Below are 9,987 nucleotides of genomic sequence, written 5' to 3'. Positions count from 1 at the left end.
GGATTGAACCCAGGTCTCCCGCATTGCAGACGGATTCTTTATCAGCTGAGCCACAAGGAAAGCCCAGAACCCTTTGAAGTAGCTATTATTTTGTTGTTGTTTAGTTGCTAAGTTGTGTCCAAGCTTTTGCAACCCCATTTACTGTAGCCTGCCAGGCTCCTCTGTCCATGGGATTTGAAGGCAAGAATACTGGAGTGGGTTGCCATTTCCTTCTCCAGGGGATCTTCCAGACCCAGGGCTCAAACCCTGTCTCCTGCAGTGGCAGGTGGACTTTTTACCACTGAGCCACCAAGGAAGCCAAGTTACTATTACTCCCAGTTTACTGAGAATATTTGAGCTCTGTGACTGCACACCCAGCCACTCTGAGTGCAGCAGCGCACTGACAGAAAGCTGGGAGAGACGGCATGTTTGTCCCCAAGGGGCCCATTTTTCTTACTGAAAAGACAAGGACTGTCCATCAGCTTTAATGATGCTCATCTCAGACTGACGGGATAGTAGCTGACCAGAATGGAGGGAAGGTTTTCTCTGGCAGGATCAGGGGTGCAGAGGATGAGAGTTCGAAGGAGATGTTCACATACCGTGAAGCAGGAAGGAACAGATCACCGAGCCCGTCTCAGATGCCTCGGGCCAGGCTGGGTGCACGCAGCTGCCTTCATACTCGTTTGCAGGAGGAACTGCCAGAGCCAACACACACTCCAGACACTTCCTAATTTATATGAAATTGATTGATTGATTAGATGCATGACATGTGGGGTCTCAGTTCCCTGACCAGGGATCGAACCTGCACCCTCTGCATTGGAAGTGCAGAGTCTTAACCACTGGACCACTAGGGAAGACTCAGCTCTAAACAAAATTATTCCTGAAGAAAAGAATCAGGTTCAGATGGGCATGTTTTGTGAAAATAAAGGAGAGGACTTGAAGTGAAAAGTGAGAAAAAGAAATGCAGTGGGCTCCCTCAGGCTCGCCCTGGCTAAGAATATAAGCTCTCGAGTCAGCTAGACTTCAAGTGTGGATGCAGACTCTGTAATTAGACAAAATAACTTTTCATCTGTAAAAGTGGGTTAAGACTGGAACCTACTGGGTCGGGTTGCTGCTGGATTTAATGAGTTAAAGCCCGTGAAGGAGCCTGGCAGGTAACAAGGACTCCATGGAGGACAGTTGTTCCTGCCATCCTCGTCATCATCGTTATCGTCATTGTCCTCAGCAGCAGCAGCACCATCAGCATTCCCTTCCACCTCCCCAACGCCCTCTACGAGCACCCTCGATGCTCTCTGCATCCTCACCTGCTCCATACATCACAGTCTCATGCCCTCTTACTTATGGATAGATGGCAGCCAGGCTCCAGATAAATGGAAGAGAATCAACTTTCCTCTTTGCTTGCGGATATGGCCAATCACAAGTGGACATATTTCTCACCACTTCCTTGTTTGAAGTAGAAGCAGAAAGAATGCAATCCTGAAGAACTAGCTATTCTCAACTCCTTTTTTTTCCCCTTAATTATAAACCATAGACAGTTCCTTGACTTGTCAGCCGCCCACAGCCAGCTGTCTGATATTTATGCAGAGACACCATCTCTTAGAAAGGGCTTTTCCAAAAAAAAAAAAAAAAAAGAAAGGGCTTTTCCTCCCTCTATAAATGTTGCCACCTTCAACATGCTCTTACTATTAATAGTTTCCTGTACTTTTCCTTAAAACTGATAGACCAAATTGTTGAAGAAAATGGTGGCAGGGGTAGGGGGGTGTTGGGGAATGGAGTCTGGCAAAATTCAGTTTTTAAGAACCAGAGCTGAGAGTCCAGGATGTTTGACTTGGAGTAACAGGGGGGGACTTACACAGAAACAAAGGGGAGCTTAGCTGAAGAGAAGGTTCCAGGGCAGAGCGAGGAAAACCTGGCAGGAAAGCCAGGTTGACTCCGTGGATGCTTCCCGTCCCATCCCCCTCCAGGAAGGTCCTCCACAAGGAGTACCTTAGTCATCGTTAGTCACTCGGTTGTGTCCCACTCTCTGTGACCCCGTGGACTGTAGCCCACCAGGCTCCTCTGGCCAGGGAATTTTTTCAGGCAAGAACACTGGAGTGGGTTACCATGTCCTTCTCCAGGAGATCTTCCCAACCCAGGGATGGAACCTGAGTCTCCTGCATTGGCAGGTGGGTTCTTTACCACTGAGCCACCAGAGAAGTCCATGAACTTCATCACTCTCTTATAAATCCACAAGTAGAGCCTCCTGGTCACATGCATGCAAACTGTAGAATTGCCTCAGAGCCTTCATCCATCCAAGCACTGTCTTTCAAAATGGGGTTCACAGAGGGAGACCAAGTAAGCCGGCACAAATAAAACTTTCACAAATGCAATCCAAATAAAATAAAGCCCAGGGTTTTCCTCCGCTGACCTTGATTCACAAATGATGTTTCTTATCCCACACAGAGAGACATTTCCCTGCACAGTCCCAGAGATGAAGCCCAAGTGTCAACTTCAATATGAGGATTTAATTCTACATTTCCTTCGGCGGATCACTAATTCCAAGGTTCAGCATGCCTGAACATTCTGTGGTTGGGTAGATTTTAGTGGTCTTTAAGAGATTACCTCAAATGCAAAAGCCTCTCAATACAAGACCAGAAAGATTTTGAAAGAAAAGAAAAACACTCCCAACTGCTCCAGAATTCAGCTTTCAAGAATTTAAACTCACTTAAAGCCCTGTTTTTATATCTAAGCTGTGCCAGGTTTCAGGCATGGGGGACATCCTACCCTCCACTTGTCATCAGCCAAGTATTTACTGAGTGTTGGAGTCACACACAGCGACGTGCACAGGCCAGCGGAGAGCTTGATAAAGAAGAGACAGCTTTCTGCCTTCAAGGGACTTACAGTTTAATTGCAAGCCATTTTTTGCCATTTTGTTTAATTAATTTATTTTAAATGAAACAAAAATGAATATTTTTAATGATAAAAGGTACAATTCACAAAGAAGATAGACATCATAAGCCATTAGATACCTTAACAACAAAGAAACAAAGGTACATAAAGCAAAAATCAGAATATAAGGGAAAAGAAAAAATGCATAGTCACAGCGACATAGTCATATTCAGCGAGCCATAGTCAGCGAGACAGATCAACATTTCTCTAAGGATATTCTATCAAGTGCAGAAGAATCTAGACATGCCCTCGAGGCCTTATCATTTCATTGCAAGCCCTTTGTTTCATGTATTGTATTTTAGCTCCTCTGGACGCACAATCAGAGAAGACTGTCTCCTTTCAACATATTCTGTTTTGAAGAATGACTTCCATCAAGAACCATTTGGACTTCCTACTTGCATAACAACATTTTACCTGAAGTTGGCAAAATCCACAGATTTCAGAATTCAAGGCACACAAGTGCATATGTAGAGGGAATACGAATGAAACCCATAAAGCAAGGTGCAGGCACTACAGAGGGCCAATGAGGTCTGCAAAGAGACAATGGCCGGGAATCTCACCCACGGTCCAGGGGCTAAGAATCTGCCTGCCAGTGCGGGGCATGTGAGCGCAGTCCTTGACTGGGGAAGATTCCTACGCCTCAGGGCAGCTGAGCCCGTGAGCCACAGAAAGAGAGTAACTGAGACTAGAGACTGCCTGCACCCAGCAGAATACAAATAAACACAGATTGTGAACAATAAAAGGAGGTAACGGGCAGGCAGTCGAGCAGAGAGGAGAGGCAAGAGCTCTCATCCCAGGTGAAGGAGGTCCCAGAGGCGCAGACGCGGGCTAGAGGGCCAGGTACGCCGGCCCCAGAGCTGGGGACTGGCTGCCGTCTCTGCTCGGGGTTGGGGGGACCGGCGCGGAGGGGAGATGCGTTCAGGTTGAACTTGAAAGTGCAGGACACAGAAAGCGTTTTGTCCCCTGCGGAGAGCGCCCCATTTTCCACTCAGGTCCAATTTGTGTGCCACAGCCCTGAGTCTGCGATCTTTCTCTCAATGGATGCTTATGTTCTGGCCAGGAAGGGCAGCCCTTGCCAAACGTTATGGTTTGGAAGGGTCCTTCACAGGGGTGGAAAACCGAGTTAATTCAATTAAGGCCCGGGGTCCTGGGCTTTGAACCAGCCACAGTCTCGATTTTATGAGAGGATGAAAAGTTAATTATTTGCCGAGTTTGAGCAAAGTCCACTGTGAAAAACCCCTTTCCAAAAGAGGCATTTGCCTGTCAACTTCCCTGTGGAAAATTAAGGCAATTTGAACCAGGGTCATAAGGAGACCCTAGGAGCTGGGTGATCAGACGGGGGTTCGGGGCTCCCCCATCCCCACCTTGCCTCTCTTCATCTCATGTCTGAAAGGGAGGCTGGAGGGTGACTGCAAGGTCACCGAAGCTTATGTTTACTTCCACAGGCTATTTGGAAAAACAGAAAAGAAAACCCAAGTTGAATTCAGAAAGTCAAGTTTTTAGGGTGCGCTTTTATCAGTGAGTGTGCTAAGGTCATTTCGGTTGTGTCAAACTCTTTGCCACCCTCTGGACGGTAGCCCGCCAGGCTCCTCTGTCCATGGGATTCTCCAGGTAAGAATACTGGAGTGGGTTGCCCTGCCCTTCCCCAGGGAAGCTGCTTCCCACTGGAGTACAGGATTCATACTCTGTCTGGCTTGTTTGTAGGCTATGTTATCATCGACATTATGAGAAAAACTCAGTCTTAAAGGAACACACTAGATCAAGCCTAAAGGACATCATGATACTTCTTTGCATCAGCTTTAAGAAAATGAGATTTATCAAATGCAAAAAAAAAAACCAAAAACCCAGGCAATTTATATACATCAATAACAGAAACGCGTAAAAAAGACAAGAGCTTAGTAACATCTAGCAAACAAATTACTCAATCTTAACACGTACAAGAAAGAAATTAAGAGAGCAGTGGGGGAAATAAGTAAGTTAAAATATGATTCCTGCCTTCATGTTGCTACCACGTGGTGGGAGAGGAAAGCCATGCCCATGCAAAGACCTCTGAAAACAGAAAGCTTGATGAGCTATGAATGGTGCCCATTTTGTTTCAAAAAGGGCTTATGTCAGTTTAGAAAACTGCATATAATATCAAAAAATTTAAAATGCATTAAAATAAATTAGAAAAACAAGGTGAACAAAATGACAAATACAGATGCAACATTAAGGTAAGGATAAGCTAGATTCATTCAATAAATTGCTATATGCTACATCATTAAGTATTCTGGCAGCCAATGTAAAGAGGAAGGGCTAGACAAGGAGAGATAGACATTATAATATCATCAAGATCATTAAAATAGTAGTTAAGGCTTATATAGGGCTTGCTGTGTGATCAGCAGGCAAGCAACATCCTAAAACTTTTACATATAGATTAACTCATTTAGGCTTCCTTGGTGGCTCAGTGGTAAACAATCTGCCTGCAATGCAGGAGCTGCAGAAGACACGAGATCAATCAGGAAGATCCCCTGGGGAAGGGCACAGCAACCCACTCCAGTGTTCTTGCCTGGAGAATCCAATGGGCAGAGGAGCCTGGTGGGCTACAGTCCGTGGGGCTGCAAAGGGTCGGACACGACTGCAGCGACTGAGCACAGCACAGCAGAGCGAACTCATTTAACCTCATGATGGAGCTTCGCAGGTGGCGCAGTGGTAAAGAATCTGCCAACCAATGCAGGAGACTCAAGAGACTTAGGTTCGGTCCCTGGGTCAGGAAGATCCTTTGGAGGAGGGCATAGCAAGCCATTCCAGTACTCTTGCCTGGGAAATCCCATGGACAGAGGAGCTTGGTGGGCTGTAGTCCATGGGGTCGAGAAGAGTCAGATCTGACTGTACGACTGACCATGCACGCATGCACTCAGCTAGGAAGTCCTAGTTAGAGTTAGCTTTCAATCCAAGCAGTTTGACTAGATAAGGACACCCCTTCTCATTCCAACCCCAGGCTATAAACCAAAAGTGGTTTGCAGTTTTTGTTTTGTTTTGTTTTCTTAGAATTTCTTAAGCGCTCCTCTTTCTCTGGAAACTAACATGCAAATACATGTTTATCACCAGGAAAATTAACATTCTTGCAAAAATAAACAAGGTGAGTTAAACTTAGAAGCCAATCAGTAAACTCCCCACAATATCCAGGAGAGGGAGTCACCTGCTGAGGAGGGATGGTCAGGAAGGCTTCCTGGAAGAGGTATATCTCAAAGGATTGGGGAAGTATCTCAGGAAATAGGAACTGTGGGTAGGCTAGTCTATTTTTCAGGATCTGTTGGCAAAATTGAGTTACTGAACTATGGTCGCATGCAAATTCAGCTCAATTTCCACTGCACCCAAAGACACAGATCTTCCAGTACTGAGAGCTCTAAGAGGGAAAAACCAGTTAGAGCCAAGCGTTTCCTTGGCAAGTATTGCCAGGTGCCCACAAACACCGCAAACGCCTTCCAGGAAGATGGCAGCCACATGGCCTCTGTGTTCTCTTCTTTCTCTCCTCTGTGTTTCTTCTCACCCATCCATTCCTAAAGTCACAAATCCGCAATTTCAGATGTCAACGACATAGCAGGAAAGGGCGGGAAGCCGAGTCAGGGAGAGAAGGAGGAATAATCAAAGTGACCTTGGGTTGCTACCCCTCGGTTACTCCTGCCGGGAGACCCCACTGCGAAGATCAGAAATCCACCCTCACTGACAGCCTGGTGACAGATATGAGAAAGGTCACCATCTGAAGCCGCTGGAGCTTCCTGGTCTCTGAGAGTCCCAGGCGAACAGAACCCTGCTAGCGGATATTCTCAGAACATTCATTTGCTTCAAAATCAGATCAGCGAAAGGTTGAGAATATTCTCTGGGAAATCTGGTCAGCCTTAAAGGAGAGGCTTCTAAATGCAGTCATTGATGCCATGATTAAGGGGAACAATTATCTCTTCCCTTTCTTCTGCCACAGAGAATTGCTAGAGGCCAAGAACCGATTAGTGCAGGCGAACCCGCCCTGCCCTCCCTGTAGCCCCAGGCCCCCGCCCTGCTGTCTCCCAAATGGAAACGGGCAGAATATTTTTCAGCTGAACTAATTCACAAAGCTATAAAACTAGCAGCCTTGCTTACCATTCACCAATTGGGATTTTAAAACTGAAAAATAGGAGATTAGAACATGTTGGCTTTCTATACCATTACTACAATTACATAAACAGCCCCCTGTGTGAATTAATCGCCTCGATGCGGTCTAACACAGTGCAAGAATCTAGGCGAGATTTTGAAAAATGTTGAGATTGATTTGAATCAACTAGGAATTGCTAATGGTTTTTATAGCTTTCACCACTCTCCCCCCAAAGCAAACACACACGCGCGCGCGCGCGCGCGCACACACACACACACACACACATCTCTAAACTCAGGAGTATGGTGGGGTGTCTGTGAGTTAACCTTGATCTTGCAAAATGAATATCCATGGTGCTCTTGCACTGCCTTTCTTCTCGATATGGCTCAGAACAGATAAAGACTACAGTGATGATCTTCTCTTTCCAAAACTGCAAGCTTACATTCTATAAGCTGCCTGGTGTTTATTTCATGGTGAGATCCTGGACCAGGGTCTCTAAGCAGTGGCCCAATAATCCTTGAAGCAAGACACCGACACCGATGCGACAGAAACAGCCAATATTTACATGAAAATGGAGAATACTTAACTCTCTAGGAAAACTATAAATGCTTCAAGACTCTACCTAAGAAAGATACACAGAAAATAAAAGAATAGTTGTGTGTGTGTGTGTGTGTGTGTGTGTGTGTGTGTGTGTAGGAGTAGCCATTCTTGTTGATCAATTAATTTACAATTTTTTATTGGAGTGTAAGTGATTGGAGTGTAAGTGATTAACAATGTTGTTAGTTTCAGGCATACAGCAGAGTGATTCAATGACTTATATACATGTATCTATTCTTTTTCAAATTCTTTTCCCATTCAGGTTGTTACAGAGTAGTGAGTAGAGTTCCCTGAACTCTACAGTAGATCCTTTTTGGCTAAATATTTTAATTAAAAATAAAGATGAGAGAAAACGTATTCCAAAGCTTTGAGGGAGACCATGTACTCAGGCTTCAGCTCCGCAGAAATGGCCTTAATGATCACAGCTATGGGATGGGTGGCACTGACTTCAATTGTCTCAACTCTTCTTAAGAAAAGAATGGGAAGCCCTACACACCTCAGACGGTTCATGCGACAGTCCTGGAGGCTGCTGCTGCTGCTGCTAAGTCAAGTCAGTTGTGTCCGACTCTGTGCGACCCCACAGACAGCAGCACACCGGAGTGGGTTGCCATTTCCTTCTCCTGTGCATGAAAGTGAAAAGTGAAAGTGAAGTCGCTCAGTCGTGTCCGACTCCTAGCAACCCCATGGACTGCAGCGCAGCAGGCTCCTCCATTCATGGGATTTTCCAGGCAAAAGTACTGGAGTGGGGTGCCATTGCCTTCTCCCATCCTGGAGACCACCAAAGGGAAAAAACCAAAGTAGAACGAGAACTCTTCTCAAGAAAAGAATGGGAAGCCCTACACACCGCAGATGGTTCATGTGACAGTCCTGGAGGCTACCGAAGGGGAAAAAACCAAAGTAGAACGAGTTAAACAAGAACCATGACAGCCTGGTTAATGAAGGAGAGTGGACGCACTCCATGAAAGCGACCAACACAGCAGCAGGTGGAGAAGATGTTGACTTTATTTAGCATTAATTACAGGAAAGGGTCTATAAAATGTGGTCAAAAATGATTAAACCCCAATGTTATGCCAACATTATGCCATCCCCTGTTCCAAGGCAGGTGTATTATTGCTGGTCCCCGGGATTAAAGTAAATCATTGCTTTTCCATGTATCCTGAATATTGTGTTTCATTATTTTTTACTGCCCTGTTTCTCGAGGTTTTGTGGCTTAATAGGCAGTGTTATGGATAAAGTCAACATGAGTTCCATGTTGGGAGAGGGAATATGGGGAAAAGAATACCAAAATACCGCTTCAACATTCACTCCCCACCCTTAAACTCCTAGCTGCACGTTCTCTGCATACATTTTCAGAAACTTCTCTGGGGTGAGACACACTTCCAGTCATTTTTTGTTGCTGTTCAGTTAGTAAGTTGTGTCAGATTCTTTGCGACCTCATGGACTATACCCCACCAGGCTCCTCCATCCGTGGGATTTTCCAGGCAAGAATACTGGAGTGGGATGCCATTTCTTTCTCCAGGGCATCTTCCCGACCCAGGGATCGAACCCACATCTCCTGCACTGTCAGGCAAATTCTTTACCACCAAGCTACCAGGGAAGCCCACCTCCAGTCATGCCAACAGATAAATCTCTCACATCCCACGGATGTTGGACTTTGCACTTAGATTTGAGATGTCCCTCAAACTACTCACTCATCTGTAGAAACTCAGCTTTGCTTACTTGAAGCCCCAAACTTGCTTCTGGAAGCCACAAAGTGATGTTAATAAATTCAAACAAAAGATGGGTTGGGGTCATGCACAAATTCCAAAGGAATGAAAACATACTTACTAAATCTCAACTGAAAATTAAAACATCCAAGTAGCATTTTGCAGTAGGATTGCACTATTGGCCATGAAAAGATGCGCAAAAACCCAGAAAAAGGTAACTCAGACTTAACCTGCTAGGAGAATATTTAGCTATGACAGCTTTTCATAAGCTACAGCTTTTTCATAAATTATAAGAGTCATCTGGTCCCATCACTTCATGGCAAATAGAAGAGGAAAAAGTGGAAACAGTGACAGATTTTATTTTCCTGGGCTCCAAAATCACTGTGGAGGGTGACTGCAGCCATGAAATTTAAAAACTCTCACTCCTTGGAGGGAAAGCTATGACAAACCTAGGCAGCATATTAAAAAGCAAAGACATCACTTTGCTGACAAAGGTCTGGATAGTCAAAGCTATGGTTTTTCCAAAAGTCATGTACAGATGTGAGAGCTGGACCATAAAGAAGACTGAGAACTGAAGAACTGATGCTTTCTAACTGTGGTGCTGTACACTCTTGAGAGTCCTTTAGACAGCAAGGAGATCAAACCAGTCAATCCTAGAGGAAATCA

General features: G+C 45.2%; 1 non-coding gene across 1 annotated transcript; it reads right to left on the bottom strand.

The window, feature by feature from the left end:
- Positions 1 to 760: 760 nt before the first annotated feature.
- On the bottom strand, positions 761 to 833 carry TRNAG-UCC. Its single transcript has one exon. It is a non-coding gene; the product is annotated as a tRNA-Gly (tRNA).
- Positions 834 to 9,987: the final 9,154 nt, after the last annotated feature.

The sequence above is a fragment of the Bos indicus x Bos taurus genome, chromosome 19, assembly GCF_003369695.1.
Source record: "Bos indicus x Bos taurus breed Angus x Brahman F1 hybrid chromosome 19, Bos_hybrid_MaternalHap_v2.0, whole genome shotgun sequence".
NCBI lineage: Eukaryota > Metazoa > Chordata > Mammalia > Artiodactyla > Bovidae > Bos > Bos indicus x Bos taurus.
This window is presented reverse-complemented; position numbering and strand designations above follow the sequence as displayed.